Source organism: Lepus europaeus, chromosome X (genome assembly GCF_033115175.1).
Source record: "Lepus europaeus isolate LE1 chromosome X, mLepTim1.pri, whole genome shotgun sequence".
Taxonomy (NCBI): domain Eukaryota; kingdom Metazoa; phylum Chordata; class Mammalia; order Lagomorpha; family Leporidae; genus Lepus; species Lepus europaeus.
The window spans coordinates 90,743,339-90,756,737 of record NC_084850.1 but is presented as its reverse complement, the minus strand read 5'-3'; the positions used below and the strand labels follow the sequence as shown (position 1 = coordinate 90,756,737).

Sequence of the window (13,399 nt, the reverse complement as noted above, 5' to 3'; positions counted from 1 at the left end):
ACGTTAGGATGGCTAATCGGAACGTGAGAATTGGAAGCTGACCTTATCACGTAAGGATTTACGTCTTCGCCGGCAGGCCGGAAATGTTCTCCTTACAAAGCAGCCCTACCAGCCGCAAAGGCTCAGTCTCAAGGTTCCGCAAATTTCCTGGTTGCCAACGGATTCCTGTTCCCGAACAGAAGGGGTGTGTCTAGACCAAAGGAAACATTATGAAGCGCCCCTTAGCGGGCGAAAGAGGACTCGTCGTCCGGCCGTACTTCCTGGAACTACACTTTTAAGTTTATTTTTGTTATCACGAGTCCGGTAAAAGGAGTCCAGCTATCCCGGTAAAACACCACGTACACTAGCACGACTACGGAGCAAACATATCTAGGGGTTGGCAGTTGGCCGACGGTTAAGACTTCGCTTGGAAGGCCTGCATCGTATATCGCAGTGCCTGGGTTCTAGCCCCGCAAGTTCCAACTTCCAGCTATAATGCTGCGTCCTGAGAGGCGGCAAATTATGCTGTAAGTATCTGAGTCCCAGCCACCCTCGTGGGAGACACGAATGGAGTTCCTGGCTCCTGGCTTCCACCGGGTAGAGCCCCGGCTGTTCGGTGCATTTAGCAAGTAAACCAGCGGATGGACGATCTCTCTGTTTCTGTCTCTTTGAAATAAAGTGAAAAAAAAAATAAAAATTTTTTAAAAATCTAAAATAGCTAAAGTTGGCCTGAAAAATCTGCCGTTTTGGCAAATACCAATCGGTACCAGCCTGTTAAGCGGTGATATGAGGTATGAATGACTGGGATAAGAGTTCTTGAGAATATACAGGTCTGCATTCTTATCTTAATTTTGCCATTAACTATGTGTTCTTGGACAAGAGTCTGCCCCTCCCTGAGTATCAGTTTCTTCATCTGTATATTGAAGGATTTAGATTGGTCGCTAGGTTTTCTTCCATCACTGAAAATAGTACGATTTTACTCTGCCAGAATTTCACTGTTAGTTTCAACATCCACAAAGGTGTACTTGTTTCTTTCTGAATAATTCCCTGAGAGTTTGGAGTTATGGGGGAAGGCAACATTATGGAACTTCTTCTGGCTTTACAGGCTGACGAAAATGGATTTAGGATTGCCCTAATCCTTCCCACATAAGTTATTTTCTGATTTAACACTTGAGACAGACCTGCTGGTAACAGTCTTAACAGTATTGCTGTGAGTGGTTTTTGTTTCTTTTTTAATCTTTACTGCAACAAATCCCAATTTATCCTCTATATGTACTTCTTTCTCCAGCCAGATTCTCCTAAGATATAGTCTGCCTATTGTTCTTAGAAGCTTCCATGTCCATAATGTTAGCTCTACCTACAACATTCCTTTCTTCGCACTGCTCATCTTTAAAATTCTGGATCTTCTGTCAAATCTAGTTTCCCCAAGCAGGATAAATCTGGCCCTTCTCTGAATCCACACAACACTTTTTACATCCCTGTATTGGAGGAAAAGAGACAAAGAAACTCTTACTGAACACTTACTATCAGGTAAGACTTACCCTAAGTGCTTGACAACATTGAACTTTATCTGAACCCTGGGCTCCAGAAAAGCATCTACAGTTAGGAAATCTTCTTTATTTATTTATTTATTTTGAGAGGTAGAGTTACAGAGAGTGAGAGAGACAGACAGAGAGAAAGGTCTTCCCTCCGTTGGTTCACCCCCCAAATGGCCGCTACGGCCGGCACTGTGTCGATCAGAAGCCAGGAGCCAGGTGCTTCTTCCTGGTCTCCCATGCTGGTGCAGGGCCCAAGCACTTGGGCCATCCTCCACTGCCCTCCCGGGCCACAGCAGAGAGCTGGACTGGAAGAGGAGCAACCGGGACTAGAACCCGGTGCCCATATGGGATGCTGGCACTGCAGGCAGAGGATTAACCAAGTGAACCATGGCGACGGCTCTGGAAATCTTAATTGCAAAGGACCACACTGTCCTGGCAAGTACCCCAAGATAAAACCCTTCCACAAGGTGACTCCCATAAAGACACATGAATGACTCCATTCTTTACCTGCTTCTAAAAAACCCTAAGTTTCTATTCTTCTCTTTGAGTGTTCTCCCTATGACAATAGCCTGAATAAAATGGTTTCCTTGATTGCCCGGTGCATTTGCTTTTCTAAGTTGGCTTTGTTTTCATTAGTTCACAGATAAAAATGAAGTTCCACCAAGAAAGGAGGGAAACGTGATTTGTTTATAGTTCTTCCTAGCTCTGAAGCCTAGCATTACTCCACAACCCTCAGACACAGGGTTATGATCCACCTGTTTACAAGACTGCTTCAGCAATGAAAGCTTCAAGAGCAGGAGCCCCAGTTACCTTTAATCCTTGTTTGCTGAATTAATTCCTGAGTGAACTACATCAATTCCCAGTAGGTAGTGTTGCAGTGTTTCTCAAACTTTCTTTCTAATAGAAAAAAAGCCTCTTTTTGGTAAATAGGAAAGCAAAACAAAATCAAAACTATATTAAAAATTGAAGTGCTGGTCCAAAGGACAGTGGCCTGTCCAAAAGACTATGCCCTCTGAGGAATTGCAGGCCTATGAAGGATGGAGAGGGAACTTATGTCCCTTCCAGAACCTCCGGCCTTCCGGAGCCCTAAAGTGGCAGAACTTCCTCAAAGACACAGATAACCCGCTTGAGAACCAGGTACTGGGAGGTTATAGCCAGAAAACACATCTCAAATTAACTGCTCTGGTGTGAATGTTTAGCTAGCAGTTAATACACCAGATTAGGACTCCCTCATCCCATTTCTGAGTGCCTGGGTCTGAGTCCCAGCTCTGCCCATTCCAGCTCCCTGCTAATGCACACCCTGCAAAGCAACAGGTAATGGTCTAAGTGGTGGGGTCCCTGCTACCCATGTAGGAGACCTGCACTGGGTTCCAAGGTCCTGGCCTCTGCCTGACCCAGTCCTTATTTTTTAAAAAGATTTATTTGTTTATTTGAAAGGCAGAGTTACAGAGAGGTAGAAATAGAGAGAGAGAGAGAGAGAGAGAGAGAGAGAGATCTTCCATCCACTGGCTCACTCCCCAGATGGCTGCAATGATCAGAACTGTGCCAATCAGAAGCCAGGAGCCAGAAGCTTCTTCTGGGCCTCCCATGCAGGTACAGGAGCCCAAGGACTTGGACCATCTTCTACTGCTTTCCCAGGGACTTGAACTGGCACCCATATGGGATGCCAGCACTGCAGGCGAAGGCCCTACCCACTACACAACAGTACCATCCCCATCCCAGTCCTTGCCATTGTGGGCATTTGAAGAATAAGCCAGCAGGTGGAAGTATTCTCTTCTCTCTGGAGTGTGTGTGTGTGTGTGTGTGTATCTCTGTTTCTGCCTGTGGGGGATAAAAACAGCAATAAAAAAATTTTAACAGCCTGATTAGATCATAGACTCCTTTCTAGAATCATACTATTCATCTAATGAGAGGGGTCCCAGAGGTCATCTTATCCAGTCCCCTGCCTAAGTACATTGTATCTCAATGAAATGGGAACCTATGCCTTCTTGGCATAGCTTTAGATGCTAGTAATTATTTTTTTTTGTTACAAGCAGAGTTAGTCAGTGAGAGAGAGAGAGAGAGAGACAGAGAGAAAGGTCTTCCTTCTGTTGGTTCACCCCCCAGATGGCTGCTAAGGCCGGCGCGCTGCGCCGATCCAAAGCCAGAAGCCAGGCGCTTCCTCCCGGTCTCCCACGCGGGCGCAGGAGCCCAAGCACCCAGGCCATCCTCCTCTGCCCTCCCGGTCCACAGCAGAAAGCTGGACTGGAAGAGGAGCAACCGGGACAGAATCCGGCACCCCAACCGGGACCAGAACTTGGGGTACTGGCGCTGCAGGCAGAGGATTAGCCAAGTGATCCGTGGCGCCGGCCAATGCTAGTAATTATTACAGTAGGGAGTAGTTTGTGTGTAGCCTCCATCTTTCATGCAGCAGTAGCGACATGGTTTCTTTCAGCTCTCTGCTGAAATGGCAAACAGCATAATACATTAAAAGGTCCCATTCAACCACTTAATCTACATAAGGAGCACCTATACTCCAATACTCAGATTATGTGTTCTTTTCTAACAAAGCTGGAAGCTTTTTCTCCTAGCATGAAGTGTGTAAGCTAGAAATAATAATATTTTAGGGGTCTATCAGCATCTTTTTAAGGCCCAACTTTTAAAACGTTTGTGGATTCAGGGTCCAGCAATGTGGTATAATGGGTTAATCTGCCACCTGCAACACTGGCATCCAATATGGACACTGGTTTGAGTCCTGGCTGCGCTGCCTTTGATCCTGCTTCCTGATGGTGTGCCTCGGAAAACAGTAGAAGATGGTTTAGGTCTTTAGGCTCCTGCACCCACATGAGAGACCCGGATGAAGCTCCTGGCCCCTGGCTTGGCCCAGCCCAGCCCTGGCTGTTGCAGCCGTTTGGGGAGTAAACCAGCAGATGGGGGATCTCTCCTCCCTCCCTCCCTCCCTCCCTCTCTCTCTCTCTCTCTCTCTCTCTCTCTCTTTTTCTTAACTCGTTCAAGAAAATAAATACATCTTTTAAAAAATGTGGATTCAAACTCATTGTAAGAAATGTATCTGACTTCATGCCTTGTTTAACTCACACGCATAAACAAAGTCCCACAAAACAATACTTAACCATTACTAAATGAGTTCAACTTGGTTTACTTTATTTCAGTTCTTGAAAAATGTTGAACATCACTGTCATATAAGGGGGTCATAAACATATACCAGCCACCAGTGCCTGAAAACCAAAAACTATCCTCATATTCAGCCTGGCCACCAGAGGATAGCACTAAAACAATACCTTACTGTTTACATTAATAGGATTCTGCTATTCTGTCCTGATTAGCATAACTTTATTTTGGGGGGACTCCAGTGCCCATGCAAATACTATCATTGTTCATTACAGAAATATCTCAACAACACTTCAATGGAAAGCATCAACAGAGGGTTTGAAATTTCCCAGTGTTCTTTGAATTCCTAACCTTAAAATCCTTGTCTTGCTGTTTTCAACAATCCTGAACAACTGTATCACAATCCTTATTTGCCTCTAATTAAGTCCCTACATTAAAAGACCAGTCGGAAACCAAATATTCAATTCTCTAATTTACACCTTACCTTCCCCCCTCTCTGAAACACTAGGAAGTTTTACAGAGATGGTGCTCTCCTTTACCCCCAGTAAGCAAGAAATTCAGCTTCGATCAACAGCCTATGTTACTGATGTCTAAGGAGCCAGCTTTTGATATATCAGAGGGTGCAGGGTTTGTTAGGGGGAAACTTACAAGCAAGTAGAGAAGTAGCAGGTGCACACAGGCTCTGAAACTCTCCTTGTTCCATAGCATAGGCCAGTCACAGATGTTCTACAAGAATTAAGGTCGAAGTACCATCAAAGAGGGACCTACCCGGATGGTAGGCAGACTGTGCCACTATGAGCACTCCAAGAGAACACAAGAGAGCTCCGCCTCCAGGATACCTAATTTCTCTAAGTAACAAAAAATGTAACAATGATCTCCCAAGGTCAGGAACAATGTTAGGGACTGTGCATTCCAGGGCCAAGGTCTGAATGTGAGGGCCCTAGGAACAGCCTTGCCTGCCAGGAACAAGTTGACATCAGTCAAAGACATTATCTTTCCACAGCTGCTTTAGTTTGGTGCAGCCAACTAAACTCCTGAAAAGGGGAAACAAATAAGCCTCCGGAGCCATCAAGATTTTTTTCTTATCAGTTGTCCAAGAAGTGATTCCACAAATGACTATTGATTGCGACCTGAGGTTAAAACAAAACAAAACACTGTTCTCACTCCTGCAATACTAAGTTCATTATATTTATTGTGACCATGGTTTCATATATCCACATATGTTAAAATTCATCAAATTTTACACTTTTTTTCTCTGTATAGCTGTGCAGTAAAATTCATTTAAAATTATTTAGGAAATTTTAAAGACAGACAAAAGGAGTTTTAACACTTACCAAAACATGACTAATCTTGTTGCATCTATACTTTTCATTTTCACCAGGCCCCTGATGAATTTTTCAATTTTAGTGAGTTAGAATTTTCCTACAGGGCTGGCGCCGCAGCTCACTAGGCTAATCCTCCGCCTGCAGGGCTGGCACCCCAGGTTCTAGTCCCGGTCGGGGCGCCGGATTCTGTCCCGGTTGCCCCTCTTCCAGGCCAGCTCTCTGCTATGGCCCGGGAAGGCAGTGGAGGATGGCCCAAGTGTGTGGGCCCTGCACCCCATGGGAGACCAGGAGAAGCACCTGGCTCCTGCCTTCGGATCAGCGCAGTGTGTGGGCCGCAGCGCGCCAGCCGCTGTGGCCATTGGAGGGTGAACCAACGGCAAAGGAAGACCTTTCTGTCTCTCTCTCTCACTGTCCACACTGCCTGTCAAAAAAAAAAAAGAAAAAAGAAAAAGAATTTTCCTACAATAAGCTGCATATATTTAAAATGTAACATTTGATGAATTTTAACATATGTGGACTCAGGGGCAGGGTGAAAATGAAAAGTATAGATGCAATAAGATTGGTCATGTTTTGGTTATTGTTAAAACTCCTTTTCTCTGTCTTTAAAATTTCCTAAATAATTTTAAAAGAATTTTACTACACAGCTATACAGAGAAAATAAAAACCAAATACCTAGGGCTAACATTTGATACAGTGGAGCAGTTAAGATGCCTCTTGGGACACTTGCATTCCATATCGGAGTGCCAGATTCGAGTACCAGCTCTTCTGATTGCAGCTTACTGCTAATGCATACCCTGGGAGGCAGCAGGTTAATAGCCCAAGTACTTGGGTCCCTACCACCCGCATGAGAGACTCAGATTGAGTTCCAGTTTCCTGACTTCAGTCTGGCCAAGCCCAGAGTATTGCAGGGATGTGGAGAGTGAACCAGAGTATGGAAGCTCTCTCTGTGTCCGCCTCTGTCTACTTTTCAAGTTTTAAAAAATTAAGTAAAAAATTAAAAAAAAAAAAAAAACCTGTTCTCCATGCCTGCATAGTTATCACAAGGCGAGTGGAGAATGAAAGTAGCTCCAAAGCTCCAACAGACACAAGTTTCTTTAGAGCCCTCTGTTACTCTAGTGAAAAAATTATTTTAAAAAAATTTTATTCATTTATTTATTTATTTATTGGAGAGGCAGAGAGAGAGAGAGAGAGAGAGAGAGAGAGATATCTTCTATCCATTGCTTTACTCCTCAGATGGCCACAACAGCCAAAGCTGCGCCGATCTGAAGCCAGGAGCCAGGAGCTTCTTCCAGGTCTCCTATGTGGGTGCAGGGGCCCAAGGACTTGGGCCATCTTCTACTGCTTTCCCAGGCCACAGCAGAGAGCTGGATTGGAAGTGGAGCAGCCGGGACTTGAACTGGTGTCCATATGGGATGCTGGCACTGTAGGTGGTGGCTTTACCTGCTTTGCCACTGTTCTGGCCCTGAAAGAATTTCTTATTCTGAGAGCTAAGTGGTTTTCATGCCTTGAATACTTCATTGAAGAAAACAAATTGGGGCCTGCGTTGTGGCATCCAGTTAAGATTTTGTCTGCAAATGCCAGCATCCTATATGGATGCCAGTGCAAGTGCTGGCTGCACTACTTCTTTTTTTTTTTTTTTTTTACTTTTATTTAATAAGTATAAATTTCCAAAGTACAGCTTTTGGATTACAGTGGCTTTTCCCCCCCCATAACCTTGCTCCCACCTGCAACCATCCCAGTTCCTGCACCCTCTCCCATCTCATTCACATGAAGATTCATTTTCAATTACCTTTATATACGGAAGATCAATTTAGTATATACTAAGTAAAGATTTCCACAGTTTGCACCCACACAGAAACACAAAGTGTAAAGTACTTTTTGAGTACTAGTTATACGTTAATTCACATAGTACAACACATTAAGGACAGAGATCCTACATGGGGAGTAAGTGCACAGTGACTCCTGTTGTTGACTTCACAATTGACACTCTTGTTTATGGCGTCAGTAGTCACCCTAGGCTCTTGTCATGAGTTGCCAAGGCTATGGAAGCCTTTTGAGTTGCAAATTCTGATCTTATTTTGACAAGGCCATAGTCAAAGTGGAAGTTTTCTGCTCCCTTCAGAGAAAGGTACCTCCTTCTTTGATGGCCCATTCTTTCCACTGGGATCTCACTGACAGAGATCTTTCATGGGCTTTTTAGCCGGATCCGAATGCCTTAAGGGCTGATTCTGAGGCGAGAGCTGGCTGCTAATGCGCCTGGGAAAGGAGCAGAAGGTGGCCCAAGTGCCTGGGCCTCTGCACCTGCACGGCGGACCCAGAGGAATCTCCTGGCTCCTGGCTTCGGATTGGCACACCTCCTGCCATTGCAGCCATTTGGGGAGTGAACCACCGGATGGAAGATCTCTCTCTGTGTCTCTTCCTCTCTCTCTCTGTAACTCTGCCTTTCAAACAAATAAATAAATCTTTAAAAAAAAAAAAGAACAAAGGAAGAATGTGAAACTAGGAAGTGAAAAAAGCAATCACTCACAATAACAAGAGAATCCAAAATAAAAGTCTGTGTTCTTACCAACATCGATTGCCTTCTCTAAATTAATAAAAATTATTTTAACATAAACTGTATTTTACAAATCCTAGAAACTGTTCAAGTAACTAAAGGTAATGTTCCAATGCCATTTTGACTGTTTGTTTGCTGTAAATGCCAATACAGGCAAATTAATACACATTTGACCAAATATTTCCCAAACAGTCCAGGAACACATTAGCATTTTCCATTCACTGTCTTAAGCACAAAAACTATGCTTACAGTAGTTAAGGCCATCACATTTTAACAAAAGCAATGTTTAAAAAATGAAAAACAACATGCTACTAATACTTTATTTGTAAGTGCAAGACTGAAAGAACAAACACTGTGCAAAATGCTTCTGCCCTGTGTGCTGGTCATTACAAACACACACTGGACTGCAGCCTCTTCTGCTGTGATACACATAGTCTAATCCTTTACCCTATGTAAGTCAAGGCAGCCCAGTTCGTTCCACCTGGAGGTCTTTTCAGTCCATAGAACTTTTTTTCAAGAGTTGGGGGGGGGGGAGGTTGGGAGGGAAGGAACAAGGGAAAAAAAGAAAAAAAGAGACAATGACCTATTGTCAATTTGTACAGTAGTTATTCTAAAACTACTCAACCCGGCAAATGTGTACACCTACACTCTGAGCTGGCATGGGTTTTATGCAATTAGAAGTTTGTTATAAATGCACAGTACACATGCAAATCTTGAAGCCATTTGTAAACATTTATGTTTTCTTTGTTATGAAGTGAAGTTATCAATTTCCAACCTAGGTTTTTATTCACTTTAACAGCTTCAACTTAAAGGAAGTGGGATAGTCAATTAAATTATATAAAATTAAAATAAGAACAGTGCATTTACATTCTTCATAACACCAGGGTTTTTTTCCAAGTGGTGCTATTTTTCTGAGGTAACTAAATAATTTTAAACTCGCTTATTAAAGTTCCACAATGCAAACAAAGACAAAAATACAATGAAACTCATGCATTTCTGTAGCGTTAATATTTACTTTTCAAGCCTCAACTAAGAGCATCAGCACAACCGTCAAGTTCTATCACACCCCCAGTCCATATAATCAATTACAGTATATAAGAACAGTAATTCTGGGGCCGGTGCCGTGGCTCACTTGGCTAATCCTCTGCCTGTGGTGCCAGCATCCCATATGGGTGCCAGGTTCTAGTCCCGGTTGCTCCTCTTCCAGTCCAGCTCTTTGCTGTGGACCGGGAGGGCAGTGGAGGATGGCCCAAGTGCTTGGGTCCTGCACCACCTGCATGGGAGACCAGGAGAAGCACCTGGCTCCTGGCTTCGTATCGGCTCAGCACCAGCCGTAGCAGCCATTTGAGGGGTGAACCAACGGAAGGAAGACCTTTCTCTCTGTCTCTCTCTCTCTCTCTCTCTCTCACTGTCCATAACTCTACCTGTCAAATAATAACAAAAAAAAAGAACAGTAATTCTTAAACACACAGTTCATCACTGCTGAAGCTGCGATAACCTCATCATCTCCATCAAACCTTCATACACACAGTGTGTCTCAGTTTTCCCAGTGTATTTTCAGAATTTCTTTCACAGGGAACTGTCAGAAAACCAGAAGTTGCCACAGAAAGTTTAAAGTTAACTGCTTGTTTAAAAAAAGGGCCAGCGCTGTGGCATCATGATAAAGCCGCTGCCTGGGGCACCGGCATCTCATATGGGTGCTGGTTCACGTCCCAGCAGCTCCACTTCCGATCTGGCTCTCTGCTATAGTCTGGGAAAGCAGTGGAAGATGGTCCAAGTGCTTGGGCCCCTGCACCCACATGAGAGACCTGAAAGAAGCTCCTGGCTCCTAGCTTTGGATCAGCCCAGCTCTAGCCATTGTGGCCATTTGGGGAGTGAACGAGCAGATGGAAGACCTTGTTCTCTGTCTCTCCCTCTCTCTGTCTGTAACTCTACCTTTCAAATAAATTTTTTAAAAAATCTTAAAATAAAATAGATAATCCAAGGACTGGTGTTGTGGTGCAGTGGGTAAAGCTACCGCCTGCAACACCAGCATCCCATATGGGCACTGCTTCTATTACCGGCTGCATCATCTTCAATCCAATGTCCGTGACTGTAGGTAAGCTCAGTGCTTTTTTTTTTTCAAAGATTTTATTAAATTATTTGAGAGAGAGAGTTACAGACAGAGAGAGGGAGTATCAGAGTGAAAGGTCTTCCATCCGCTGGTTAACTCCCCAAATGACCACAACAACTGGAGCTGGGCTGATCCAAACCCAGGAGCCAGGAGTTTCTTCCTAGTCTCCCACATGGGTGCAGGGGCCCAAGCGCTTGGGCCATCTTCTACTGCTTTCCCAGGCCACAGCAGAGAGCTGGATCCGAGGAGTAGCAGCCAGGACTTGAACTGGCATCCATATTGGATGCCGGCATTGCAGGCGGAGGATTAACCTACTACTCCCAGCCCCAGTGCTTTGCTTTTAATGGACGAAGAGTTCATCATCTCACAGGGGAACTTGTGAATGTGTCTAGACAGGTCTCTCAACTGCACTAATCTATGTTCACAACACTTATAGGCGTGCACCGCGGTGTGGCAGCTCAGGTGTCCAAGTGCTGGAAGCTCTTGCACATGTAGGGCTTCTCCCCCCACTGAGTCCTCTCGCGGCATTTGAGGGTGTACGTGCAGGAGAAAGTCTTCCCACATGGCGAGCACATGTGTATATTGGCATCAGTGGCAGGCTTGCTGCAGATACCTTAGTCCTGCTTATGGAAGTGGGTGCTCAGGTGGATCAACAGGATGTGGGGACTGGGAAAGACTTTGTAACAAAGAGAGCACAAGATCTGGCCCCCAGAGCTCAGGATGTTTGAGACATAGGGGAGCATACTGCTCTCCATACCCCCTTCCACCCGGACTCGCTAGTTTTCCGGGGTCATCATTTCATCGTCGCTGGCTTTGTCCTCCCCATCCAGCTCCCACAGGACCGAGTCTTCCCTCAGGGGAGCCAGATGAGCCGGCTCATACTGTACCCTGTTACAAGCGCTCGCACTTTCTTTCATAGTGCTATGTTCCATGTCATAATCGTTAGTGCCAACATCACTCTCATCACAGGAAGCTTCTTTCTCTACCTTCAACTGCACCAGGTTGCTTCTCAGTGCGTCGTATGATGAGAAATAGGAACTGTTCAGATTTTCAACTCCTGAAATGTTGGACTTGACAGACAGGCCCAGCATACAGTCAACATCTGTCAAATCCCTCATGGAGGTGACAGATCTCTGGGACAAGTCTCTGACGAGCTGCAGGGGTTGGCTTCTGTTTTTCCAGCTGCTGTGGCATGTGGCTATGCTTCTCCGCCAGCCTGGGGGATGTCTGCTGAGTCTGAGGGCAATCGCATCCGCATGTTCCCAGGCTCGGCTGCCAAGTTCCTTTTGCTGGGCAGGATGTTCAATTTTTCACCTTCCACATCATCTTCATCACTGGGCAAATTGCTTGCCGAATGGCTGCTGCCATCAGAGGGAGTCTCCACTTTGTCAAACCAACTTGAAGCATTTTCCTCCTCTTCGGTGCTGTCTGCCTCTGTAGTGGCTTTCTCTTTCAGCTGCTTTTTGCAGACTTTGACAATGTCATCCACGTGGAGGTAACTGGCAGCTGCAAGCACATCTTCAGTGGGCAAGTCTTTGACCAGAAGTTTCCCTTCATACATGAATTCAGGCAGGGGAGCAAAAGCCAAGGCTGTAACAATGTCACTGTGAAAGTGGGGGCTGTAGAAATGAAATTGACACTTTGAGATGCAATGACTTTGAACAACCCTGTTATCCACTGTTAAAGAACAGTTTTTTTTAAACCATATTATTTGTTGAACTCTTTACTTAGTATATAGTTAATCTTACATGTGTAAAGTTAGTTCGAAATGGATCTTAGTAAAAAATAAGAATGGGAATAGGAGAGGGGGGAGGAAGAAGGGTGGGAATGTGGGTGGGAGGTGGGTAGGGTGGGAAGAATCACTGTGCTCCTAAATTTGTATATATGAAATGCATGAAGTCTGTATACCTTAAGTAAAAGGTTTCTGGGGCAAAATAAAAATTAAAACAAGAAAGTGGGGGCTGTAACAGTGTTGCTGTTCAGGGAACAGTGCATCTTTTGTCCAGCTGCTCCTTATAAACGTGGTAGAAATACATGCTGCATGAACAGCTGGGTGTGCTTGGAACTGGGCATCTCCCACCAGAATAGTGCTGTCACAAAGAAAACCCTGGTGCCTCTTGCTGGCTCAGACACTGCAGCCAATGTCTACTGTGGTCTGGAAACTGCATACTATCTTCATAACCAGTTGTCAAAGCTGATCCTGTGGTTGTACACGCCACCAGCATACCCTGGCCTCCTGGGTCCTTCCGGTGCTTGCTGATGCCGCCGTGGCTGTGATTCACGTGGCGGTGGAGTTTCCACGTCTTCCACAGTCTGGATGGCATGTTGGCTGCTGAGAGCAAAGAGCATGAACTATATACATTTGACTACATAAATATTGGGGGCATTTTGGTTTCAATAAAATAAGATTTATTTATTATTTATTTGAAAGGCAGAGTTACAGAGAGGTACAAGGAGAGAGAGAGAGAGAGACAGACAGAGACAGAGAGACAGAGAAGAGGAGAGGAGAGGAGAGGAGAGGAGAGGAGAGGAGAGGAGAGGAGAGAGAGGTCTTTCATCCCCTGGTTCACTACCCAAATGGCCGCAATGGCTAGAGCTGGGTAGATCCGAAGCCAGGAGCCATAGCTTCTTCTGAGTCTCTTCTGGGACTTCTGGGACTTGGGCCATCCTCTACTTCCTTCCCAGGGCATAGCAGAGAGCTGGAAAAAAAAGTGGATGCAGCTGAAAGTTGAACTGGAACTCACATGGGATGCCTGCGCTGCAGGCCAGGGCTTTAACCCGC

At 45.0% G+C, this 13,399-nt stretch overlaps 1 pseudogene; it reads right to left on the bottom strand.

The window, feature by feature from the left end:
* Window positions 1-58: 58 nt before the first annotated feature.
* On the bottom strand, window positions 59-12,794 carry LOC133752747 (zinc finger and BTB domain-containing protein 18-like; annotated as a pseudogene).
* Window positions 12,795-13,399: the final 605 nt, after the last annotated feature.